This window comes from Erithacus rubecula, assembly GCF_903797595.1.
Source record: "Erithacus rubecula genome assembly, chromosome: 6".
In the NCBI taxonomy this organism is placed as follows: domain Eukaryota; kingdom Metazoa; phylum Chordata; class Aves; order Passeriformes; family Muscicapidae; genus Erithacus; species Erithacus rubecula.
The window spans coordinates 50,447,853-50,464,310 of NC_136688.1; the positions used below are offsets into that span (position 1 = coordinate 50,447,853).

Here is a 16,458-nt window from a genome sequence, read left to right on the forward strand (position 1 = left end):
CAGTCTCTGCTTGCTTGTCTTTGTGTGAATCACACTGAGCCAGAGCAACCCATAACCTTGGCAGCTCTGCTTTCTCTGCTGTGTTATAGGGTCAGCTCCATCCTGATCCATGACATCAGCAAAAAATCTGCTTTAGAAGCAACAAAGTGAGCAAACCTCTTGTTATTCTTGTTTCCTGCCTGTTGCTGAGCAAATTCTGGAAATCTGCATTCAAAATGGTTCTTGGTGGAATAGGTTGCCCAAAGACCTTGAGGAGTCTCCTTCCCTGAAGATATTAAAGAGCTGCCTGGAAACAATCCACAATAATGTGTTCCTGAGGACTCTGCTTGGGCAGGGAAGTTGGACTAGATGACCTCCAGTGGTTCCTTCCAACTTTACCCATTTTTGATTCTTGAAAGACCAAGTGAAGCTCTGATACATTTTGTTTTGCAAAGGAAATCTCTCCAGTGTCTCTGAAGAAAGTAAATAATGTGAGGGTTGACTGCTGTCAGATATCAGACCCAGCTGATGAGAGGCTGAATAAATGGCTCAGCTGGTGTCACGGATTTGTTGATGTTGCCCACCAGTGGGATTACCCAATTTTTAAGGCTTTGAAACTTTTTTTTTTTTCTCGTTCCAGGATAAAGGGTCTGAAAGAGTGAGGTGGCCAGCAAGGTGATGAGCTCCTTCAGCTCCAGCTGTTTTGCAAACCCTCAGGGATGCTCACAGGCTGTCATCAGTGTTCTCTTCACCTTGGCTGGGTTCATAGCCCACTTGTCATTAAGCCTTGATTTTGGCACCTGCAATAAAAGAGCCTCGTTCAGCCTTGTGGAAACTTAGGGAAATTCCTAGAGCTGCAGCAGAGATTAAGTTTCACCCAGCATATTACAGAGGGAAGCTGAACAGTGTGCTTGGCCCTTAGAAGTCTACTGAGTACCTTTTGGGGAGCCTTCCTGTTTCATAAGCAAGTGGTCAAGAAGGGTCAGAGACCTCTGGGTTCCTGCAGACGATTTCAGCCTTCAGCTTGATGTTGGTTGTTAAAAATATTTTCCCAGATGTATTAATATGACCAGACTGGATTGCATCTGAGCTGAACATTGTGAGCCTGAGGCAGGACATAAATATAGAAGCAAAACAGGCTGACATAAGAGTCATCTGTCCTCTTCTACACAAGAAGTGAAGGGGAAAGAGAGGGAACTTATTCTGTTGCAATTTTTAGACACTTCCAGGAATTAGCCTGAGCCTCAGAGAGTGCCTGCATGGGGTTCTGAGGCACAGAAGCCCCCACGTATCCCTCTCTCAGCCCCTGGTATGCTATGTCAGAGGACTGCATACTCAGCACATTTTTAACACAGGCTTAGATCTGCCTAGACAAGGTCTGCAGTCAGGAGTGACTATTTGTTTGTTGTGTTTGCCTAACAGGATTACCCTTATCATAATGACATAGCAACCTGGCCTTGGCAGGGCAACTCCCAAGGGCATAAGGGGTAAAACCCTTGCCTCCATTGCCCCAAATATGCACAGCATAGGTTGTCTCTTATTGTGCAATGTCCAGCCATGCTTCAGTTGGCATTCAGTGCTCTGCTTTGGGAAAGAGCAATTGTGCCAGGTACTGCTGCCTGCTGACATCACACTTGGCATTTCTCTCCCCACCTAAAAAAAAAATCAATAATATTCAAAACTTAGAAAAAATATGCAGTGTTTTGTAATGAGAATAGGATGGCTTCCCCAGTGGGAATTGCTCTGAGCAGGTTCCTGATTGAATTCAATGTGAATTTGTTGCCCTGGCTCCCTAAGAACCAATGAATTGCTTGCCTTTTGTATTATATATCATGAACATGCCTTAACATCATTCAAAAATCATCTGTTTGTCTATAAAAGTAGAACTGTGATTATTAAATTTTGCTACTTAAAACATTCAAGGATGGTTCAGGATGAAAACTCAGTTTTCCTGTAGGTAAGTAGGAAAAAGGTTTTCCTAAAGCAGAGCCTGGCCCCATAGGGGATCAGTACCCAGACTTATTCATTCCAGTTTCTGGTCAGGCTGGGGCCATCTCCTTATTCCCTGTTGGTGTCATTTTAACCCCTGGTTAAAGTCTGGTGGATGGGAGCCTGTCCTCACCAGCTCCCAGGCTATTTGTGGAAGCAGGACCTGCCACTCGCTATGTGCCAGTTCCAAAACAAGCAGGATCCTCTGTTTATAATGTGCTATAATTGGCCTGAATGAAACCTGTGGTTCAGGCTTCAGGGCCCAGGACTGCTGATGCAGCAGCACCCTAATTCCAAGCAATGCTGCTGGGAGTGCCGAAATGGCTTTGCATAAAGCTGAGGGATGTGTAGGTACATAGTGTTAGTGGTATGTTCACAGGCTCCTGGTTTCTGGGGCAGGCTGTACTTGTCAGGGTTGTGTAGATCCCCTTCTCTAGATGAGGTTTGTGGGGATGGAGCCTCCTTGGAGCAAAGCAGAGATATCCTCTTTCTGCAGCAGCTTCACTATGTAGATGCTTGGGTTGCCATGGGGAGCATTACCCTAACCATCCTTTTTTTTCCCCCAAGGTATTTGTATCTGACATGTGAGTAGGGCTCTGTGACTCAGAAATTACCTATCCAACCATTAGGCCTAAATTATTTGAGTTCACCTGTGATTAGTGTGTATTTAATTTTGGTGGCATGTGTGGCTGTTCAGACCCTGCTGTTCAGCATGGAACTGTTCTGACCTTGTAGCTCATTGTAGGACAAATTCCTGTCTAAGATAAAGCAAAGCAGCCCCCTCACTTTTGTTTAGAGGCTGGTACATTCAGTATAAAGCTCACCCAAAAGTTGTATTTGATCTGGCTTTAATGTAAGAACCCCCTCTGCTATTTCAGCTCTAAAACACAATAGATATATGGCCAAGCAGAAAGATTTAAAAAAGAACTGGCTAATGCTTTGCGTGTCTTAGAGGACTTATTTTTATTCCCATTTGTTCGCTCTCTCTGCTCTTGGCTGCTGCTGGGTCTGTTGAAATAACAAACAGGGCAGAGGAAGGAGGGCAGCTCTGCCGTGTTCCTTTGGTGGGAAGTGGCTGCAGCAGTTAACTCCAGCGGTGAGCGCAGCCTCTGCAGCTCTGCCGCCAGCAGCCCCACGGGAATCCCGCCCTGTTCTTCTGAAGAAAAGATTGGATTATCAGTCAAAGCCTTTTTTTTTTGCTACAGAGTGGTGTTTAGAAAGAGTCTGTCTTTTGCTTTGTAAAAAAGTGGTCAGAAATCTTCTAGTGCTGCATGCAGCTGCTCTGCTGCCAAGAAAACCTCCCGGGCCTGGTGATGAGGCCTCTGCAATATTTCTGGTTTCTCTGTAATTACTTTCTAATTTAATTTTCAAATCCAAGTACAATCAGGAGGTTAAACCATAGTGAGTTCATAGGAGGGTCTTTCCATTTGCTTTTTCTTTCTCTACGTCAGTAGCTATCCCCTATGTAAAGGTGGTAAATAATTTTGTAAATACAAATGTGCTTAAAATCAGGATAGCAATGCCTTTTACCTGATGGATTCAGCACTAGCATAATTTTATGCATTCTCCATTTGGAAGCACTGCTTTTGCATAGAAATTGTTGTAGCTGCCTCATCAGATTTGTCCATTATATAGGGACATTATATATGTCTACTCATGGCTTATTAAGTGGCTGGGACATTAGGGTCAAACTTCCCTTGCCAGGATTTTCCTCTACTCCTCCACATGTAATTTAGGGAAATGGGAGGATTGATGTTTCCAAAGTGTTGCAAGAGTTTTGTGATGCCTCCACCCCAGAAAACAGAAATAAAAAAAGGTCCAAAAAGATTATGTAAAGTAATTGGGAGATTAGATATGTGACAGAAACTAGCCACATGTAAATAGTGAAGCTGAAAAACAACTGAACTCAGCTGCTAAGCACTGCACAAAGGTCAGCTTGCTCCCTGCCACCACCTAGGCCATGCAGGGGCCCCAGTGATCTCCTCCCCTTTGGCTCTGCTCCCTGGAGCTCTCCTGTAGCCCTGCTTGGACACCAGGACAGGCTGGCTGGGCTCACCATTGCCTTCTATCTCCATGGCAGGGCTGCCCACAGTGGAGCAGCCACTGTTGAGGTGAACAGTGTTTGGAGCAGATGGCAGGGTTTTTTACTGCAGAAAGGTGTGAAGCACACTTGGACAAAGGTCCTGGGCTCCTTCAGATGGTTTTGCAGCACTGTGGGCAGAGCCCATTCTGCCACCCATCCCATCTATGTACCCCATACTTGCCAACATGGTCTGTCACCAGTGGGGCTGTTCTGTGGCCCTTGGGAGTGCTGCTGTTCAGGAGCTCACCCAGAGCTGGGTACAGCAGCACCTGCTGAAGAACCCAACAATGTGAATGGGAATTCCAGTCAAGCTAAGAAGCTTTGTAGAAGACAGACAAAATTACTCAGGCTCACCTCTTCACATCTCTGCTTTGTTGCTGTCAGCCTCTAGCCCTGTTCTCCTGCCCCCAAACTGATGATGGCAGAATAAAAAGTGTCTGTGTCCTGATTTACAGCCAGGTGTTTCAGCTTAATTAAGAGAGTCTGGGATAATATACCAGTGTGATAAAGGGAGGTAAGCCTTGGAGTAAGGCCTATGCTTAGGAGAGGTAATACTGTGGGGCTGGGTTTATTAAATTATGTCAGCATTTGAGATTCCTTAGACTTGTATTTTGGTTAAGCCCACAAGAGACATAAAAATTCATTTGATTTTACCCTGGAAACCTGGCTGCCATCTCTGAGGCACAAATGCTTCTGGAGATAGCCTGCTCTTGCAATTCATGTATTGTGTGAAGCAGAAAGAAAAACATTTTGGCTAGGGTTCAAGCACCTTTCTTGGTTGTCTTGGTGATAAGTGCCTGATAAAAGTTCAAGGTCTTTGCTTGCTTGTATAGAGTAAAAGCAGCTTGCTTAAGTTACTGCTGGCATCCATGGTCTTCCAGAGCGTGCTGATGTGTTATTCCCAGTGTCTGTGCTGTTCTTGGTAAGTAATACAAGATTGTGTAGTGTGGGTTGTAGTTTGCCTTGTGTCAGAGGAGACTTTTCAGTCTGTGACATGCAGCAGTGGCTGTGTCATGGCAAACATGTGCAGGAAGCTGGATGCTCCCTCTGAGGGGCTGGGCTCTGTGGAAGGAGTATGGGCTGGTGGCACAAGCCCACTGCATTGGCAGCTGCTGCAATGCTCCCTGGAAGCAGGCCAAGGTAGCTGCTGTGTTAGCACCATCATTAGGTTTCAGAGTTGACAGCATGTGCAGATGTAAAGGCAAGGGGAGCCTCCTTGGTGCTGCCACTTCAAGTGTTTTGTTATCTAGGGAAGAAGGACTGGTTCTCTGCTGCTTGGTTTGTTCTCTGAGAGACTTAAATGTGTTTGAGGGCAGGATTTTTTAAGCAGAAGTGTAAGGATGGTGGTGGGGGGAAAGGTGAGGTGAGGTCAGAGTAGTGGGATGTGACATTTAGATTTTCTCTCAGGGCTCCAGGGGACTGAAGCAGATGTCAAAAGCTGAACTCCTTGGGTCATATGCAGTGATGAGGATGGAGCTGCATTCCCTCTGCTGCCTTCAGCCTCTGCTCTCACAGGGCTTCCTCAGTCCCATCTGCCTGACACCATGGACAACTTCCCAAAGCTGGAACTTCAACTGCCACAGTTTCTGCACAGGCCAGTTAGTCATTTCTCACTTATAAACAAACATCTTGGAGACACCAGAGAAACTGAGCCACCAAGAGGACAAAGTTCTGTTGATTTTAAAGTAGCTCATTCACCAGTGAGTTTTACTGTACAGCAGCTCAGCTAAACTGAAACCACCCTTTGCTTGTCATACAGAGAGCAGGAAAATGTGCTTCTGGAGCAGGCCAGTCTTTCAATCATCAACTTGGCTTCTGTTTAAAGTGTTGTAGTTGAGGTGGGTTTGTTCTGAGATTTTTTTAAATCTGTCTTGAGATATCTTCTTCCTTATATGCAGAGGTTTTCCTGGTTCCTCTGAGGATGCTTGCATTGGCAGTGCAATGGAGATCTGAAGTGTGGTTGTTGCTGCAAACTAAAGTCAAGCAATTCCCCTCAATCCTTGAAAAAAAAGAGGTATCTGCTCATCTATGTTTAACTGCTGCCTGGCTTCTGCACTTTTCTAACCTTTATTTCCACTTGTAACCTGCCCATAGGTGTGTGCTCACACTTTCTCTGCTCACACTTCCCCAGGCAGGGCATTGTGTGCCTGGTATGTGGCTCCACACTGACATGGTTCTTGAAAATCCAGTGTGACTGAGGGCACACACAGCTTGGGGGTGAATTATTGCCAAGTGTCTGGGAGCATTACCCAGCAGTGCTGGAAATGGCCCCAGGGATCAACACTCTTGCAAATGATCAGCCAGCCCCTTCCTCACAGAGATCCTTATAGGAAAATGTTTGTAGGGTCTAAAGTGGAAAATTGTTTTTCAAAAAAATCTCAGAGAGACGGATAAATACTCAAAAAGTAGTGGGAAGTGTTCAAATTAAATTTTAAACAGCATACTGGACATTTTAGTTGAGAGAATTATTCTTGTCTCATTAAAAAAAAAATTAAAAATCCAAACTTAATTATTTACCTAAAAGCTGTATCACGAGGGGTGGATGCTGCCAGCATGCAGGGCTGAGCCAGAGCTGCAGGTCCCATGGCTCCTGCTCTGTCCACAGGCTCTGGGCTGGCACAGGCACAGTGCTCCTTCCTGCCTGGTAAACACGGCTGGCTTGTGCTCAAGCCTAGCACAAGCTCAGTCAGGCACCTGATAAATCCAAGCCAAAACCCAAGTGTGTTTGGCTGCTGAGGATGGAGTTGCTGTCAATTTGTTTTTCTCGGCTCAGCAGTTTCCCCTGAGATCTCCATCAACAAATCGATGCTCAGTGTCGCACTGTCCTGCTCAGCTCCTCATCCCGGGAGCTGTGCGTGTCCTAAGGCTGCCCACGGCCACTCCAGCAGCAGCCTGGGGCTGCCTTAACACTGGGCTTAACTCCCATGGGAGCTGCTGGGGCTCAGTTCAGAGCTCAGCGAGAGCTTAGTGCACCCTGGACAGGGACACACACCTGGCTGCTGTGAGAGGGCTGTGCCACTGTTACATAACCCTTTTGGGTTCCCTCTGGTTTGCTGCACTTCATTAGAAGCCAGAATTTTACATTTTCTGCTGGGCTTGCCCTCTGCCCTGACAGCCTGACTCTGTCTGTGAGGCAGATTCAGGTTTTCCATTTGGGTATTTCCAGTGGCGTTGGTCAGGCACAAAAATTGTGTGATCTGAAGGAACAATTTTGGCTCTTACCCCAAATATCAGATTCTTTCTTTTAAAAAATTATTTTAATCTTTAGGACTCTTTTCCCTAAACTGTTTAAAGCTAGGAAAAAAACCCAGAAGCAGTAATAAAATTGGTACCACGATACAAATCCCCAGGGCTCTTCCTGCAGGCGTTTCGGCCGAAGTTGACTTGCGGTTCCTGTTCCAACTTGCAGCAGCCACGAGTGCATCAGCAGCCAAAGGTTCCCCCCTGCAGCACAGTGACAGCTACTGCAGGTGCCCCATCAGCTGGAGCTCATTTATCCATGAGGATTTTTCCTGTTTTAAAAAAAAAACGGAAGAAGAAGAAGAAAAAAAAAGTATCTTGTGCTGCTAAAATCCAGAGAAAATTCTACAGACTTCAGCAAAAGCAGGTGGGATTGTTAATGTTGTGATGGAATTCACAGTTTTTGGCACTACTTTCCCTTTGTGGGATTCAATTTGGGGAGTTTCCCAGGGAGATATGTTGGGCCACAGGTCACAATTTTGTTCCTCAACCATGATGAGACATGAATAAAAAATGGGCTAAAACTTTATATGGTTCAAAGGACAACTGAAAAAATTCATATCAAAATGTGCTGAGGGACACTGAGGCAATACCACAGCCCAAGGATAGGGCTAAGAATCAAATTGTTGGAGGCAGTGGGGTCTTTTGGGGGACAATTTTGGTTGATTTTCTGTTCTGGTAATACCCCCTCTTCTGGGTGCACCTGGGACTGATGCACCTTCACATGATCCAGCCTCACCACTCATTATCTCATGGGCATCTGTGCCAGTGCTTGCCAAAACATTTGGGTTTGCTGTTTCTTCAGGTTCTAGCCAAATTTAGATAAATGCAGCTAAATGCACTATACATGTCACAGATGAAATGCACTTTCCAACTTTACCTGGTTAGATCCTTTTCTAATGGAAAATTGAACTCCTGAAAAACGTGCTGGCCTTGTGCACCACCTACACCAACAGCATCTGCAGGAGTATATATTGTCCTGCCCCATTTCAGGGATGCAGTGGGGCTTGGCCAGCAGTTGGCAGAGGCTCACAAAGCAGTTGGGGTGCTTTGTTCCCCTCTTACAGGCACATACAGGCCCCCTGAGCTCTTAGCTGGCTGCTGGCACAGCCCTCAGTGTAGCACAGAGTGTGTTTTCTCATGTGAAATTCAATAAATTCAGCATTTTCAGGACCTCGGCATAATCAGGGTTTTCAATCTTCTCCTTCATTGCCTTCTAATATACCCTCCTAACAATTAACTCTGTGTGTTGGGAGAATGCCAAATGCAGGGTAAAAGACTTCGTTTTTCTTTCCCATAATTAAATGTCGTGTTCGCTGCTGTCTTTCCCACTCGATTAAGTGTCCGTGTATGGTCTAAAATGCTCCTTGGTGAATTAGCATAAAGTCTGTCAGGATTTCAACCAACATTCTCCCTCCTGCTGCATCTGTGCAGCTCACAAAGGGCAGCGTTGCCTGGTGGTAGGGGCCTGCAACTCTGAAAAATCCACTTGCAAACCTCTCCCTGCTCTCCCTCCATGCTGCAGGCTGACTGGGGCAGCCAGCTGATGAGAGTCTTTTTTTAAAATTACATCTAAAGACATACTGGAGAAATATTCCTCAAGCTGGACTCTGGCAACATCTACAGCACTGCATGTGATGGCAAAAAATACACTCAGTTGTCAGTGGCTAATAGATGTATGAGTTATGGGCTGGGAGGTGAAATATCAACTTTCCATCAGTTCAGGATGAGCTGGAAGTGAGATGATGTCTGGGGTCCTGAGCACAAGATGAGCAGTGGGGTTATCCTGATTGGCAGCCCTGTCCTGGGGAATGGTTGGTTTCCCAAAAAAGCATTTCCTGGAGCCAGTGGACATTTTGCCACACCCCCAGGGCTGCTCTGTGCCACCCAGTTCCACAGTCTGTTAACCCAGAACTAAACCATGTCTCAGGTGCCACATCTGCACATCTTTTAAATACCTCCAGGGACAGTGACTCCACCACTTCCCTGGGCAGCCTGTTCTGTGCAGCACCTTCCCTTGAGAGCTTGACCACCATTTCAGTGAAGACATTTTTCCTCATATCCAGTCTAAACCTCCTGGCACAACTTGAAGCTATTTTCTCTTGTCCTATTGCTTGTTTAATTTTCATGATTCTTCAATCTTTACAGCTTCAGGTTTGTTACCAAGTCCAGAGGCAGTCTCTGATATGGGAGGATGGGTTTATTATAAGTATTCATGTTCATTATAAGCTGGGAGAAGACTTAATGATAAGGGAAACAGAGCTGGTAGATAAACCTGGAATGTGACTGTGTGTCCCAAGCCCTCTTTGTCCAGAGATACCTCTGCTTCCTGAGAAGGGATTAGACTGGGTGGGATCTCATACTGCTGCTGTTTCCCCAACTCCTCCTGCAGCTCTCTCCCTGTCCTTTGGGTAAACAGCTGCAGAAAGGGAGCCTTTGTTTCCAGAAGCATTGGGGGAATGGCTCGTGGTGGTACAGATAACCCTGCCTGCTGAGGAGAGGCTGCAGTACAACTGAGAGGGTACACAATGAATTATTCACCAGCTGTTTCCTCTCCTTTCAAGACATTTTCTGTAAAAACAGGGGCTGGAAGTGGTGCATGTGAGACATGCAATCAACAACACAGAAGGAGTTTGAGCTTTTGGTTTGGTTGGGTACTCAGACCATCCGTCACAAGGAACTGGTTTGTGCAAATCTGTGTCTGGACCTCCATGATGTCTGACTGCAGGTGGCCCATAAATGTGTTTTCTTTTTCTCTCAATGCCTGCTGAAGACCTGAAAATCTGATTTACACAAGTGCCAGGTGCCTGCAGCTTTAACAGATGTTGGTAGAAGTGATGCTTTAAACATACAGTGAGAGGCACAGTGCCATGCACCCCCATGACTGGGCTCTTGGGGCTTTCTGCTTGGGCCCCTGGCTGTTTGCAGCCTCTCCTTTGGCTGGCCCAGTCCCTAAGGAGGGGACAGTGACAGCCCCTCCCTCCTTGGCCTGCAGATAGAGGAGATGCTCTCACATTGGTGAGACTGGGTTGCATTGGTGAGGTGCAGTGGAAAAAAGCCCGTGAGAAATAAATACAGATCCCCACATCTGAGTCCAGCATGGGAAAAAGGAAATGCCTAAGATGTGAACAAAAGGCATTGCTGTCTTTTGTTTTTCTTTTCTTCAACCTGGCTATTCAAACTGCCATGAAAAATGTGTCCGTTCTTTTCTTTTATAACCTCTTACAAGCTCTCAATTTTAGCCTCCACTCCCCAGAGCCCATAAAAATAAATGGGTAGAAACACCATTTAAACCATAAAAACGAACAAAATCCCAAACCATAGCTAGTTCATATTCTGAGTGTCTCATTAAATGCATATTAAGGAAAATCCCTTATCTTACATAAATATGTAATTGTTTATAAATCTGTAACTAATTTTAAACTATTTGAAAGAGCCTTATACTAGAATGACCTTCTAGAAATTGAAGGGGTTGCCAGCCGACTGCATGAAAGAACAAGAACAGATTAGATGTGAAATACCTCTCTTTTAATTTATTTGAAAAATTTTCACAGAAAAATTATAGGCTAAAATAAGGTAAAATTGCTTATTTATTTCATATTTTTTGCTTTAAATAATAAGAATATTTTTCCCTAGGAGCTCAGGAGCCTGCCATACTGAGGACTTAACCAGGAATCAGCTGGTCAGGCCACCTTCCTCTCCTGCTGTTGTTTTTTAGCAGTGGATACTCAGCCTGCTTTCTGCCATCACCTCCACCTGTACAGGGCAACAGCACAGATGTGAGACAAGTTATTGAGAAAGAATAGTATCTCCCAGTACTGCCTTGTCTATTTGCATAAGAGCTATCTTAGAGCTGGAAAACAGTCTAATGTGCCTGCAGTTCCAAGGAGAACTCATGGTGGGAGGAGCACAAAAACAAATGGACATACATATTGCATTTCTGTTCCTCATGCTGAATATTGATGCACAGTGTGTACAACACTGGCCTGTGCAGCCAAATCCTACCTGATCCCCTGGGCCTGATACAGGGGATGAGAAATGCTTCCCAGTCAGCTGGGTCAAATGCAGACAAGGTCTAGGCATCAAGTTGAGACTTGCCCAGCCATTTCACAACCCTAACCAGGTCCTATTCCAAGAAAATAAGAGCAAGGTTAAGTTCTGCATCCTCCTTCAGCATTGTCCCTAGCTGAGGAGCATCCTTCACAGGTGCCTTCCTGCTCCCAAATGTACCTTTGTCATGAAACCAGAGGATGGCTCCAGGCTTTCTTCAATCTGCCTGGGGAGAGAGGAAATAGGATCCTGTCTCCTAAGGGAAGGTGGAAACAGCTGAGTTGGTAAGAAGCAAATAACATCCCTGACCTAGCTGTGCCTGGGCTGCAGCAGCAACTGCCTCTCTAAGTGCTTTGGAGGGGAGTTAAAACGTTGCTGCCCCTTTGGTGGAGACTGAGCTGGCCCCAGAGTGGGGCTGAGCCTGTGCTGCTGCTGCGGGTGGATGCACGATGACAGCCACATGATTGCCTCTCCAGCAGTGGGTACAGTGAAGTGCTGCCAGATGATGACACCTCACACGGTCCCAGGGATGCTTTTAGATTCATCTATTAATAGCTCACTGTGTTTTCATTTCTGGAAGCATAAATATGTATCCCCAAATGCTCCTGATTGTCACATGCCTGGAAGTTGGTGAATTGGAGACTGCTTTCAGATCTATCCAATGTAAGGCTCTGGGATTGATCAGCATGTCCTTGCCTCACTCCTATGCCAAAATCCTGGGAGCTGGGCTCATCACAGTGACAGGCTGGGAACAATCTGAGGAGGAAAGCTGCAGGAGCTGGGTCAGTCCTGGAGCAGGCTAGCATAACTTCAGCTGATTTGAATGTGAATTGCACTCATTTAGGCCAGGCCCGGAATTTGCCCCTGGCGTGGGCTGGCTCTCTGCAGCTTCACTAAACCAGTTGTTTTTGACCCAAAACGCTGTCTGTGGGAAAGAGCTGAGCAAAAGCAAATCGTGGTGCCAGACTCTGCTGTGACTTTGCCTATGAAAAATGGAACTAATAGGAGTGATCCTTACTTCTTGTGATCTTAGATTTTAACTTTTTTTAGAAATTGCAATAGTTAATGAGCACATACAAATGTGTGTGCATGGGATGCAAACACATAACTCCCACCCGTGAACACACACTCTAAATACTGGCTGATTCAAGTGTTTTGTTTCTGGATTTAAACTTCCTCCACATTCAGTAATTTTGGAGTGGAGATTTGTCACACTGTACTGCTGAGATGCTCAGTGCAAATGTTGGGTTTGATCTGGCTGCTGACATTTCTTGGGTGATTTACGATCTGGGCTTTGTCACATAGTTCTCTCTCTGAACCCAAAAGTCTCTCTGGACTCTGGACTAGCTGAGCTGCTGGTTTTGGGATACATGGATATGTTGGCAGGGCTATCCCCACATCGGAGATCAGCATTTGCATCTTCCCAAAAGGTCACTTTGTAGCATCTTTCAGCTCTTGAGTGACTAAATTAAAGTGTTCGACCTAGTGGCAACATAGGAGGGACATCAGTGACCCCCTGATGGGAACACATGTGCCCAGGTGTGTTTAAGACCAAGTATAGTGAAATGTCCATCAAGATATTTCCAGGTGATGACAAATTCAATCTCCTGAGACAAGAGCCACCCTGAATAATTCACAGCTGGTGGGACTATGTCCATCACCTCTCCATCCTCTGGCAACATGAAAATCACCCAGGGTGAGCTGCTGCCTCCAGCCAGCTCAGCATGGAGCTGCCAGCTTCAAATATCACCCTGAACCATTATCTGATATAAATGCAACTCTTCCTGGGAATCAAAGAAAGCCACCTGCATTGAAAAAGACTCATCAGAGCTTTGTCTCTGTGCCCTCTGCTCCAGGCAGGACAGCCACCCTCAGGAGTGACAGAGGACACAGCCATGCTCTGCAGAGGTTATGCTTCACTCCAGGTGGAAATGGCATTTCTGGGAACCCTCTGGCCTCTTTTAATAATTTTAAGTCCCACATTTGGCTAAGGTAAAACAATTTGCAATTCTAGTCACTCACATGAGAATTATTTTAGGATAAAGAGCAGAGGCATTTGCAGTCTGGTGAGACACTCCTCACAAGTATTAATTTGGTCTTGTTGCTGAGGGGACTTTCTGGAGAAAGGAATGGTGAGAAGGAAAAAAAAGAAAAAAAGAAAGCAGAGAAGGAAACTAGAAAGTGAAGGTCATGTCTTCCCTGTCTGGAGATAGTCTTTACCAATGGTGCTGAACTGTCCTTGTCTAGATGTTCGTGTCTGGGGACAGAAGGAGCGAGAACAGCAGTTTTGACCCCAAAAATGCAGAAATAAGTGGGTGATATTTTGCTTTCTTGCTGCTCACAGGGAGTCACTCAAAACCTACTGCAGTGCAGAGCAAAATGTGGCCATAATAATCCAGCTGCTTATCGAGCTGGGGAGGGCCTGAAGTCAACTAATTTGGTAGCAGCCTGTTTATGTAGTGTAATCCCATGTTAGCCTTGGAAATGCTAAATCAGGAGTGAAATCAAGATTTTTCTCACCACTGGATTTAGTTTAGCCTTTCCAAATGGGATAATACAGCAGAATGCCGCCTTTATTTGAGCTGTTATATTTAATTCCATTTTATTTCCTTGTTTGTTTTGAGTAGCCAAGGACTTTCCCATAGAGTATCTTTGTGCTCTGCAGGCTGCTCAGGGCAGGTCATATTAACAAGCTGTGGATAATGTTTCAGAGAGCATCTCAGAAACCAGAGGCTGTGCCTCAAACCCAGGCTGCAAGCCCCTGGGCAATCCAACATCAGGCTTCCTGTTCCAGCACCAGTTTTCCCCAGCACGACTGAGGCTGTGTGAAACAAGCTGTCAGTGAGATTACTGCATGGCTGGGCTCTGCTTCTAAGGGACAGGAACCTCCATTAAAGAACCAGTGCAAATTGCAGGGCACAATGTGCACTGTGCTGAACCGAGTGGCACTGCTTTGGAGGCTGCTGGCACATGGAAACAGTGGGAGATGGTGCATCCCAGAGTTTAGTCCCTGTGTGCAAAGGCTGTCACAGGATGCATGACTCATACTTCATGGCCTTAAACTGCTTTTGTTGATGTTGCTGGCCCAGATGGCCTGGGAAAGGCTGGCCAGGAGAGGTCCCATGGCAGGCAGTCCATGCACAGCCTCCTCTGCTGCCACAGTGGGGATGGAGGGAGCTCCTGGGGGAGGGCACCAGGCTCTTTGCCTGCCTCAGTCCAGGACCACCTTCTTCCCGTGGTGGGAGAAAGGCATGTGAGCATTGGGAGAACCTTTTTGGTCCATTTGCCATTCCTTGCCCCTGATTCCACCAGCAGGGTGTGGGATAGGCTTGGTAGCAATGAAGACTTCTCAGTGTGTTCCTTAGGACTGGTCTGACAGAGCATCCTGTGATCAGTGTTGTGAAATCTAATCTGATTTTTGTTTTTTCCCTATGACACAGATCTCACTTTACCTGCTCTTTTCTTGCCTGCCAGCAGCTCAAGACAGCTGTGTCTTACACTGAACTCTTGCTTGAAGTCTTTGAATTTTCCACAACCTTCAGTCACAGATCTGAGTGTGCTGAAAACTGATTACAGCTTCCAAGGACTCTTCCATGCAGTCTTCTCTGTCCACTGTGAAACAGAGAGGTATGACAGAGAAGGAAAACAAGTAAGTGACAATGACAGAGTTGGTTACAAACTGAATGAATCAGCAAACACCCAGTTTACTTTCAATAGACCAAATCTTCAGGGCTGAATTTTTCTCCTTCAGTTCTTCTTGGGTGCTTAAATTACATGCAATACTTTGGAAATATAAATTTCCACCTCATGTGTAAAAACAATGAGATTAATAATTTTAGCACAGATGGCTCTTGTAATACTGTTCTGGTTCCAAATATTCAAGGATCCTTTTAGAGCCCTGGGTCCTCATTCCTGATATTTGAAATCTAATCTTTGACTCTTTTTATCTTAAATTCTATTCCATCTCTCAACTTCAAGGTTATAATTTTGCCCTTAAAAGGCTGAAGAAAATGAAGAAATGAAAAGACACTCTCAAATACATAGTTTTTTGAGATCATTGGTGATTTTTGCATTAGATAATTTGAGCTTCTGTAAGTTGTGGAATCACAGCTGTTAATGTCAGAAAAGGGTATTCAAGATAAGGTCCCTTTTAAACAAATAGTATGTAAGAAGCTGACCAATATTAAAACCTCTTGAAAAAAACCCTCTGACACAAAGAAAAGCAGATGGTGTGAATGCAACCCAGCATGGTTTCTGCCTGGTTTCACATGATGCTGGGTGGAGAGACCCAGGCCCAGAGCAGCTCACTTGCCTCTGACCCCTTGTTCACCATGGCTGCCCAAATACCCACAAAAACCTCCTTGGCTGATGAACTCCTCACCAGGCAGGTGGTTAAAGCTTTCATTTAGGCATCAAAAAAAAACCCCCAGCAACCTACAGCTCCTAAGGATTTGCCTTCAGGATTTGCTTTCAGCTACTCATGCTGGATATAGAGGGCACTTAGAAACTCAAAGATTTGGATTGGGAATCCCAAAGAGGAGGTGCTGGTTTTGAGTATCAGTCTTTGCTGGTGTATTCAGTAGTAGTCCTGGGATGTGGGCTGGAGGGAAGCTTGTTTTGTTTGTCAGCTTTCTGCTGAGGACTGAGTGGTGCCTGTAGGGAACCTTTCCCTGCCTTGGAAGATGAAGGTGGGCTCTGGCTTCCCTGGAGGGTGTAAGAGCTGGGCTGGAGGCCAGTGAGACTTGTGTGTGTTTTGGAGGATGGAGAATTTCAGAGCCTGTGCAATGCATAGGGGTTGGAAAGCTCTGTGAACCTGATGATAGCAAGTTTAGTGTGGGATGCTCTCTGATATGGGAGAACAGACCTGTCCAAGTTACTCAGAGCTGGGCTTAAGGAGCAGGAGAGCCCAGGGTGGGCAGTTTGCAGTGTGAGGCTGGAGGAAGGCATGTCTGCAGACAGATGCCCTTGGGGGAAGTGTCCCAGAGGTCGCTCACAATGGCTAGTCAGTGCTTTTAGGAGTTGTTGCTGTGCTGATTCAGAGACTCCCAGGACAAAGTAATTATTGCTCTCAGAAGTATCATCTTGCTGCTTCAGATATGTCGCTTTTAGGCTGATTT

The 16,458-nt window shown here is 45.7% G+C and overlaps 1 protein-coding gene and 1 long non-coding RNA gene across 3 annotated transcripts in view; both read left to right on the top strand.

The window, feature by feature from the left end:
• The window catches only part of RCOR1 (REST corepressor 1), a 136,480-nt gene that overhangs the window by 3,704 nt on the left and 116,318 nt on the right, over positions 1–16,458 (top strand). The gene's annotated exons all lie outside the window — the stretch shown is intronic.
• LOC306803719 overlaps positions 5,896–16,458 on the top strand; it is a 34,013-nt gene continuing 23,450 nt past the window's right edge. Inside the window, exons 1-3 of one of the 2 annotated variants that reach the window (XR_013774672.1) lie at positions 5,896–7,658; positions 10,928–11,011; positions 14,782–14,990. This is a non-coding gene — a long non-coding RNA (uncharacterized lncRNA). The remainder of the gene's footprint in view (positions 7,659–10,927; positions 11,012–14,781; positions 14,991–16,458) is intronic. The other variant, XR_013774673.1, reaches the window with a different exon arrangement.